The 9,786-nt window shown below is 36.8% G+C and overlaps 1 pseudogene; it reads left to right on the top strand.

Annotated features, from left to right (window-relative positions):
• Positions 4,229–9,652, top strand: LOC107647972 (annotated as a pseudogene).

Genomic DNA, 9,786 nt, shown 5'->3' with positions numbered 1-9,786 from the left:
GATGTTAATCTTTTTATATTTTTTGTTTTTGTATATATATATATATATATATATATATTTAATTGTGGGTTTAAAATTTATGTTTTTACCAGCCAACTCGATGCGTTAGGAGCGTTCATAGGCAATAGAAGATGGTATTGCATGATCGTATACTGCGCTACTTAGATCGTGCAAATTTGCTGCATGTTGCAAGGTTGAATGATTATTGGTTTAAGCTTGACAAGCTGCTAATTAGTACATTCGTAGAGTGGTGGCGTCTTGAGACCCATACGTTTCATATGCCGTTCGGGGAATGCACAATCAACCTACAGGATGTGACATACCAGTTTGGCCTCCCTGTTGACGGTCATGCAGTGAGTGGGTGTCTGAGTGATTTCGAGCAGTTGATGGAGGGGGAAGCCTGCTTGGGTGTGGTTTGGAGAGTTATTTGGTGAACTTCCACCGGATGATTGTATCGATGATTTCACAGTTTCATTTGCGTGGTTTCATAACAAGTTCAGAGCGTTGCCCCCCAATGCATCGGAGCATACAGTACAGATCTATGCACGCAGTTACATTATGATGTTGTTGTCGACGATGCTTTTTTGTGGACAAGTCCTGTGCTAGGGTTCATTTGCGGTGGCTTCCGTATGTTGCAGATCTCGACGAGCTTGGCAAGTATAGCTAGGGCTCATTCACTCTATCCTGGTTGTACAAGTGTCTGTGCAGGGTTGCTAACTGGAATACCTTCACCGAGACTGATGCATCTGCCATGACCAACAATAGAATCGATGCACACATGACATAATAACCGAGTTGCCTGTGATCTGTCGATATCTCTGTTGGCAGACATGTGTTCGGTCCGTTGTACTTTCTAACTTTCCAGTACCCTTTCCTTTGCTGCATAGTCACACGTATCAGCCAGTTACATCCGTTCCTGAACTGTACACACTTTCCATGATACTTCAATTGGTCAGACTCAAACACTTTATACTCTACACCCCGACAAATATTATAATTCTTGATTGTCAATACAGCTTCTTCTTTGGTGACGAACCGTTGCCTGATTTCAAACTCATCCATCCCAAGCATACTAGCCTGTCTCCGTGGATAGTAGGGTGTTGTTGATATGGAAATGCAGGTTGGGTCATTGCATCAAGATCCAACATTGAGAAGTGGTGAGGGTACTACTGTGTCTGGCTACTTGACTGGTTTACTGGATCCCCAGCACGTATTGTGTCTTCCTTGCCATTGCTTTCATCACCAATAATCGTTGGCTCCGAATTTGACCTATCATCGCCTATAGCCTCCGTAAATGGATCTCTCTCTCTTACCTCCATGAATGCTGGTGCACCGTCTACTGCAGGTGCTGCTCCTATTGCAACTGCAAGCTCTCCAAAGGTACGCCCTTCACCTAAGTCAGCTGATTGGGTGGGAAAATCAGCCGCAAATGACGGAGATGAAACAAAGGGAGCCACCGGTTGCCCGGTTGGAATGGCGTTGGAACTCCCTTCCATCACGCCAGTCGGCGGATTCAGAGCAGATCTACCGGAACTACCCTCTACATCAACCATTCTGGCAAATAACTCCATAGCGCCCAAGACGAAAAATCTTGCTTAGCTGTGAAATATAACTCGCATGTCGTCATTGCCAAGTATCTCGTAGTTTCCAAACTTGACATAACCTTGCCTCAGTGAGATAGGAATTCGAAAAAATAATTGCTTTAAACATTTCTTTCCATATTTTCTGCCTTTTGTAATATACTACTTTGTAACTTCATCAATGTTATTGATGAATTTACGAACACACCAATCTATTTTTTACTAGAAAACATGACACCCTCACTTGTGTTTTCATCAATCTTCTCTCGGTGATTAACTAACAAAGTTATTGTATCACTCATCTCTCAAATATGAATCAACTTCAATGTGCTTCTGTTGGCACCACACTCGTTTATTTATAGAGAATTTGTCATCATAAATCGTTCTAGCCTTGTTAGGTTACTACTTACTATATTCAACGTTAATCGCGCCAAGGCTTTGAGGATTAGTGAAAATAAGTGTAAATCGCTCCAGGGTGCTGGGGTGTCTCTATTGCATGTAATCATGCCTCCCTGGTGAGGATAACCCTGCCAACACGTGACTCTTACTAGCCTAGGACGATTTAAGTCCAAACCTAACCCTACGAGCCCTGGCACGATTTATGCCTCATTTGAAGTGCCCATGCATGCATAAATCGTCCTAGGGTGACAAGACTCACATATTATATAAACCCTAACCCCTTAGGACGATTTATATAATAGTAAAAACAGGGTATTCATGTTTCAAAATGTGATTTAAGAAAATCCAATAATTTCTTCCTCTCTTTATTTTATTTAAGTAAAAAAGTCTTAATTTAATAATTAACTTTTAGTATTTTTAAAGAAAATTGATATTTTAACTAAAAAAAACCAATCTAAACCATCACTAATTACCTTAATTTTGTGTAATATTTGAATGAAACAAAGTCATATTTGTACAATTATGCTACACATTCAAGTCTTTTTGATAATCAAGTCTAATTAAGTTGGTCCAAATCAAACAAAAATCAGTTTCATTAATGGAGCATAATACACGCTCACTACGTGAAACGGTTCCTGCGTTTCTCTCCTCTCATTCTTCTTTTTTTCCTTCTTCGCATTTCTTCTCCTTCTTCTTTGTGTTCCTCCTCCTTCTTCTTCTTTGTGTGTTTCCTTCTCATCGTCGTTCTTTTATTGTTGTTGCTGCGTTTTTTCTTTTTCTTCCCTTATTTCCAGTGATTTTGCATCATTATACGTTTCTTTTTCTTCTTTGTTTATTTTTTTTGTTTTTATTCTTATTAATAAAGTAAATGAAAAGGTAAAATAAGAAGAAAAAAATGAACAAGAAAAGAAGAAAAAGATGATAATGATGAAAAAGGAAGAGGAGGAGCTTTGAGTTATTATTAAATAATTTTGTGCATTTTGGATTTAAATGAGGTAAACTTTTGGTCTTGTTTGTTTTGAATTGAGTTTGTTTGTGTGTCTAACTAATTTTGGTGCATTCTGAATTTAAATTTTGGTGCATTCTAGATTTAAATAAGGTGTACTTTTTATCTGAATTTGTTTTAAATTGAGTTTGTTTGTATGTCGTTATTACTAAGTAATTGTGGTACATTCTGAATTTAAATAAGATGTACTTTTAGGTTGAACTTGTTTTAAACTGAGTTTATTTGTATATCGTCATCATTAAAGAATTTCGATACATTATGGATTATTTGAACTGTTATACATATAAAAAAAAGACAATGACGATGACAATAACAATAATGAAAGAAAAAAATGAGGAAAAAGGAGGAGAAGAAAAAGCAGCATAGCTTATTTTTTAAGTGTGTTAAAAGTCATCCAAATTGTTTGGCACAAACTGCTTGTCAATATCATAGAGAAATTAAAAAAACACCGAAAACTGTTTTTGATTTTTTTTTTGTGACTAAAAAAAAAACTGTTTTTGATTAAACCAAAATATTTTTTCAAATGTACCGAAACTAGGAACAAAAACAAATTCAATGAAAAAAAAATTCAAAATTATACATTACATTCAAATTCAAACTTTCAACCATGAACGCCAATTTTCTCGACCAAAAACAAAATTATTTAACTATAGGAGTATCAAAAATTAATAAACTACATTAACGAGCTTTGAACAAAACCTCATCCACTTGATTCGTTTCAAAACAATAATCCAATTCGCCCTAGTTCAACTGACAGTATAAACTTGCATAATTCATTCTCTTTGAAAACAAAATATCTGTTTAAATTTGATTTCACAGCTTGTTTTAAAAAAAAATTAATCTAAATATTCAAATCAAATCAAAGAACATTGATCGTGAACGAAGAGAATGCAAAGAACGAAAAAAACACAAAAAATGTAGAAAATACTGCAATAATAAAAAGAAAAAACGAAATCTACGTAGAAAAGAGAGTTATATATAATCATGCATCAAGTCAAAAGGTTGTTAGAGATAATGGGAATTAAGTTATAATAACTTGGTTGGTTAAATCATTTGGGCACAGAAGTTTATAATTTATTGTATTTGATATTTCTGGTAACAGATAACACATCAAATGTCATAGCAATCAGAATTCAGAAACTGGTGACGCCGTTTTTTTTTAAGAAAAAAATACCTTAATTAGTAATTAATAATGAGAAAGAGAAAAATACAAAAAGAAGAAAAGCGTGGTGGTGTAAAGTGTAGTAGTGCATTGGGGGAGAGAATACCGATTGTAAGTGGCGCCAAAAATATTTACAAATGGCGGTCTCCTCAAAAATTGGGATTAGATCGGACTGGAGTCTTCGTCTTTCCAAACTCGTCAACCTCCCTTCCTTTAATTCATTCTTTGTACATCTCTCTCTCTCTCTCTCTCTCTCTCCAAATTGAAGGTTGAACAAAGATGATAATAAAGCGCAATTTGAAAACCGGAATCCATACCCTCAAATGCTGTAGTAAGCTAGCAGAATCCAAGAAGCGCAAGCTCGATCAAGTTTACACTCAACCCACTCCAACGCCACCTGCTGAGCTCAATCATGATCCAGTGCGCTCACCCCCACGCCGCACTAGGATTCTTCCCTCCAGGTTCAGCGATTCTGTTCTTGACACCTGGACACATCACTGTGATTCGGACTACCACCACTGTCTCAATTCAGTTAAGACGGTTAAAACAAGCGTTAACGGAATCCGTTCTACTCTCCTCAAAACTGAGATTAACTGCAGAAAGAGGAAGGACGTGTACAAGCTCGACGAATTTGTGTTGGGTGACATAGTTTGGGCAAAATGCGGCAAGAGCTACCCGCCTTGGCCTGCTCTCGTTATTGATCCTCTCTTGCAAGCTCCCAAATCCGTCCTCAGCCGCTGCATTCCCGGCGCGATTTGCGTTATGTTCTTTGGCTATTCCAAAAGCGGAAAGCAGCGGGTAATGTTTCTCCCTAGTGTCTTACTCTGTGATTCTGAATTTGAGTCCTTCGGATCTAAAGCAATTGTCATGTGTATAGGATTATGCATGGGCGAAGCAGGGAATGTTATTCCCCTTCTTGGAGTTCATGGATAGGTGTGTTGGTGTTTGTTAACCATTGTTGGATTTGGATGCAGTTCGTTTCTTGTAAAAAACATTCGCCATTTACTCATTGAAATTTGTCTGCATTTAGATTCCAGGGGCAGACTCAGTTGTACAAGAGCAAGACAAGTGAGTTTCAAATGGCTATGGAGGAGGCCATGTTGGCGGAAGATGGAATTCTGGACACACAATTGCTACCCGAGCAAATTGGCGAGCATATGAAAGGTGCAGGTTCCAATGCTGAGCAAGACCATTACAGCCAATGCCAGGTGATATTCATTTCTTCCATTTTGTGCTGCATATCTCCATGACTAATTATGAGACCATGTTTCAAAGCTTCATTTAGTAGTATTGTGATAATTGATGACTGAGTCTACCCTGCATTAGTCAAAATCAATCTTAGTAGTTCTGTTTCTGTAGGATGCGATATCCTGTGCTGGGTGCGGTTTGATGTTGCGGGTTAAACCCAAGAAGAAGATGAAGGATTCACCTCTACCTTATTGTAAACACTGTGATAAGGTTTTTCCGTTCGCTCATTTGACATGTTTTTACTTTCTTGACTATATTAATTTATGACAGCCAACTAATTTTCAATGTTTTTGGTTGTCTCCTCACAGTTACAAAAATCAAAACAATATTGCGGCATTTGCAAGAAGATTTGGCACCACTCGGATGGTGGGAATTGGGTGAGATTATCTGCCTTCTAATTTTGCTTCTGTTTGAATTAGAGTATTTTATTTTCAATAATTAATCCAAATTTTGACAATTAGGTATGCTGTGATGGTTGTAATGTTTGGGTGCATGCTGAATGTGACAAAATTTCCAGCAAACTTCTCAAGGTATCATATCATGGTTAACTTAGCGCCTTTTGTCTCTTTCACCTCTGTCTTGCGGGTTGGTTGGTTTCCCAACTCCCTAGTTCACAAATATTTGGAAGATAAAATGATTGATTTCTGGATGCAGGATTTGGAAAATATGGATTACTATTGCCCAGACTGCAAGGGAAAGTTCAATTATAAATTAACATCACCTCAAATCTACAAGTCAAAAGTAAAGTATGTAATTATTATTTGTTGCTCCCTTCACCCATTTGTTTATGGTCATTCAGTGTTTTAGGAATAATGTTATTTGGGACAGATCAACAGAGAGTAGCAAAAAACCTGAAATACCTGAAGAGCTAGCGGTGGTATGCAATGACATGAAAGGAATTTACCTTCCAAAGCTTCATTTGTAAGCCCCCAGCAGTTTTTTATCTTAGCTAATCTAAGCGACTTCCAAATTTCATTGAATTTCATGTTATTGTTTTTTATTGCAGGGTTATGTGCAAGTGCAGCTCTTGCGGTACAAGAAAGTATAATCTTCCTGAATGGGAACGACATTCAGGATGCAAAGCCAAAAAATGGAAACATACTGTGAAAGTGGAAAGCACAATGCTACCGCTAATAAAATGGGTTTGTACCAGTTTTGCTACTTTTTTTTGGGTTTTTTTTTTTTTGTGGTTGACATTTAATGTTTTTTCAGATCACCAAACACAATTCACGAGCTGGAGCTCGCCTGGATCAGCAGCAGTTGATTTCCTTCTTGCAAGGTAAATGTTTATTTCATGCGGACTTCTGTATAATGAAGCCTTCAAGTGTCATGGTTAGTTACGGTCATGTATATTGCCTTTAATAAAGACAAAAATTTACTTCACTTTACCTTATTTTCACAGAGCAGTACGAGCCAGTTTATGCAAAATGGACTACAGAAAGATGTGCCATTTGTAGATGGGTTGAAGACTGGGATGACAACAAAATTATTATCTGTAACAGGTGTTTTCATCATAGTTGATATTCTTTACCAGCACTGTCATGATTGTTTTCTTACTTAGGAGAATTGAAGGGAAGAAAACTGAATTATTCTGTTCACGTGTTCATTGTGCAGGTGTCAAATTGCTGTCCATCAAGAATGCTACGGGGCAAAGAATGTTAAGGATTTTACTTCTTGGGTTTGTAGAGTCTGTGAAACTCCTGACATTGAGAGAGAGTGTTGCCTCTGTCCAGTTAAAGGCATGTCAATTACCATTTCATTTTCTTCTTTCCAAAATCAGACAATTTTCATTCCTATTTGAAATTCACCAAGAGATGCTCTCCATTTTGTCTTATAAGCTTCATGTAATATTCATTATGATTGTGTATGAAGTCTTAAATTGTGTCCATAATGAGATTTTTGCTTTGCAAATTTTATATGTGATGATCAACTTCGCCATCCAACGCTAATAAGCTTTTATGATATTGTTGGAAACATTCTGCAGGTGGTGCTCTTAAGCCAACCGATGTGGACATGTTGTGGGTTCACGTAACATGTGCTTGGTTTCTGAATTATTTTACTCTCTTATTTTTCCGTGCTCTTAGTATCAGACTTTCAGTACTGAAGTGCTTGTTGTCTTCTTTGGATGCAGACTTGCGTGATATGTAAACAAAGTCATGGTTCGTGTACAAATTGTTGCAAGTGTGCAACATATTTTCATGTTATGTGTGCCTCAAGAATGGGATATAGCATGGAAGTAGGTTTCAGGGTTCTTTTATTTGTCAAGAATGGGATATGGAATTATACTATATGTTAATAACTTGATGTTGTTAAAATTGACAGTTGCATTCTGTTGAGAAGAATGGAAAACAAAAAACACAGAAGCTAATTTATTGTAAATTTCACAGGTTTGAGATTTATCCACTAAATTACACATAGTATTTGTTACTACATGTAGTTTTCGTTTTTGAAATACTAATGCTTTTTACCTTGATTTTGTTGCAGGGTGCCAAAGCCAGAGGCAGTACTAGTTGTACATACAGATGAGGGAGTATTCTCTCAAAATAAGGAGGGATGCTATAAGGGATCAAATCTCGTTTCCTCATCCAACAATATTGAACTCCTTGTTGATTCCTCAAAATCTCATAGTTATGAGGTTGAGCCACTCTCTGCTGCCAGGTGTCGTGTCTACGTAAGGTCTTCCAAGAAGGTAATGATTCAGAACATAATGTTTGACTTATCATAATACTAACATCTAATGATAAATATTGTCTTGCATGCCATTCATCTTATCTAAATAATACATAAAAGTAATGCAATATTTTTTACATTATATAATTTATTTGATATTGGCAGAGCAATACTGTCCCAGTAATGCACTTGCTTGGGGGTCCAAATCTCCATTCTTTAGATGCTATAGCTAAACTGGCCAGCAACGAGGTAATCTGCAAGCATATTAGATTGGTTGCTCTTGAAATTTAAAAATGTGCTAGCTTTCTTTCTTTTTATTTTGAGCAAAATGAAAATCTGAAGTCTGAACTTCTTGGATGATAGGATGCTGAAGCATTTTCTTCTCTAAAAGAACGTCTTCACCATTTACAGGTTAGTTAACCTCTCCGTTTGCTAGGGTTCAAGCTACTTTTCCTTATCCTAATTATTAATTCATACTTCAGAGCCTTATCTTGTGATTTTTGAATGCTTTGTGGTTTCAGAAAACTGAAAGCAGTAGAGTTTGCTTAGGAAAATCGGGTGTCCATGGATGGGGCCTCTTTGCTCGAAGAGAATTACAAGAAGGAGAAATGGTAATTATCAGGAGAAATAGGGCCTCTCCATTTAAGTGCATAACATATGTTTACACGAAGTTTCTTCTCTAACATTCTTTATACGTGTTTTTTCAGGTTGTTGAGTACCGTGGCGAGCATGTTAGGCGCAGTGTTGCTGATCTGAGGGAAGCTAAGTATCGTTTAGAAGGCAAAGATTGTTATGTGAGTTTTCTTCTCCTTCTAAGATATATCTTTATATGTTGTTCATTTCTAATTTTTGCCTTAGTTATTTAAATGATTGATTTTAACTGAAATGAAAATATGCAGCTGTTCAAGATTAGTGAGGACGTGGTAATCGACGCAACTGAAAAGGGCAATATTGCACGTTTGATAAACCATTCTGTAAGTTACTTGTACATTCTTGTGATGCCAACAGAGAGAAGAAACAATGAAAACTTATGTTTAGTGGGGTATTATATGTGAATTATACAGTGCAACCCGAACTGCTATGCAAGGATAATGAGTCTGAATGATCAAGAGAGTCGGATTGTTCTTATTGCCAAGACCGATCTTTCTGCGGGTGAAGAATTAACGTGCGGTTTGTTTTGTTGAATGTGCGGAATGAATTACAGCTATTTTCTTACTCTTTCTTTTTATAACTCTGAATGTTGAAACAGGTATGATTACTTGTTCGATCCAGATGAGAGGAATGAACTCAAAGTTCCCTGCCGATGTGGAGCCCCCAATTGTAGAAAGTTTATGAACTAACTTCAGATTGTTTGTGCATGCATGTGGAGCAATTGCAGTTACCTTGGAGGAAATAATACCCTCTACGATTTTGCAATTCTTTTAATTATTTTTCACAAATTCAATGTAGTTTATATAGTTGTGTTGTACAATAATAATAAGGGGAAAGTTTATCAGCCATGAACTGGATTCACTTTTTGTAATTTGTCACATTGTTCTTGTATACTGTATTCAATCCATCTGACAATTGGAAAGCAATATTGATTTATTAACTTGTACAAAGGAAAATGCGATGTTGTGGTCAACAGGGCAAGCATTGATTCTGCTTTATCTATTTAGACAGCCTTTGGTTAAATTTGACAATTACGGCGGGAGTCAGATCCAGACACGTGGCTATTGAGG

Source organism: Arachis ipaensis, chromosome B06, assembly GCF_000816755.2.
Source record: "Arachis ipaensis cultivar K30076 chromosome B06, Araip1.1, whole genome shotgun sequence".
Taxonomy (NCBI): Eukaryota; Viridiplantae; Streptophyta; class Magnoliopsida; order Fabales; family Fabaceae; genus Arachis; species Arachis ipaensis.
The sequence above is the reverse complement of the archived record's forward strand: the minus strand, read 5'-3'. Positions and strand labels throughout refer to the sequence as shown.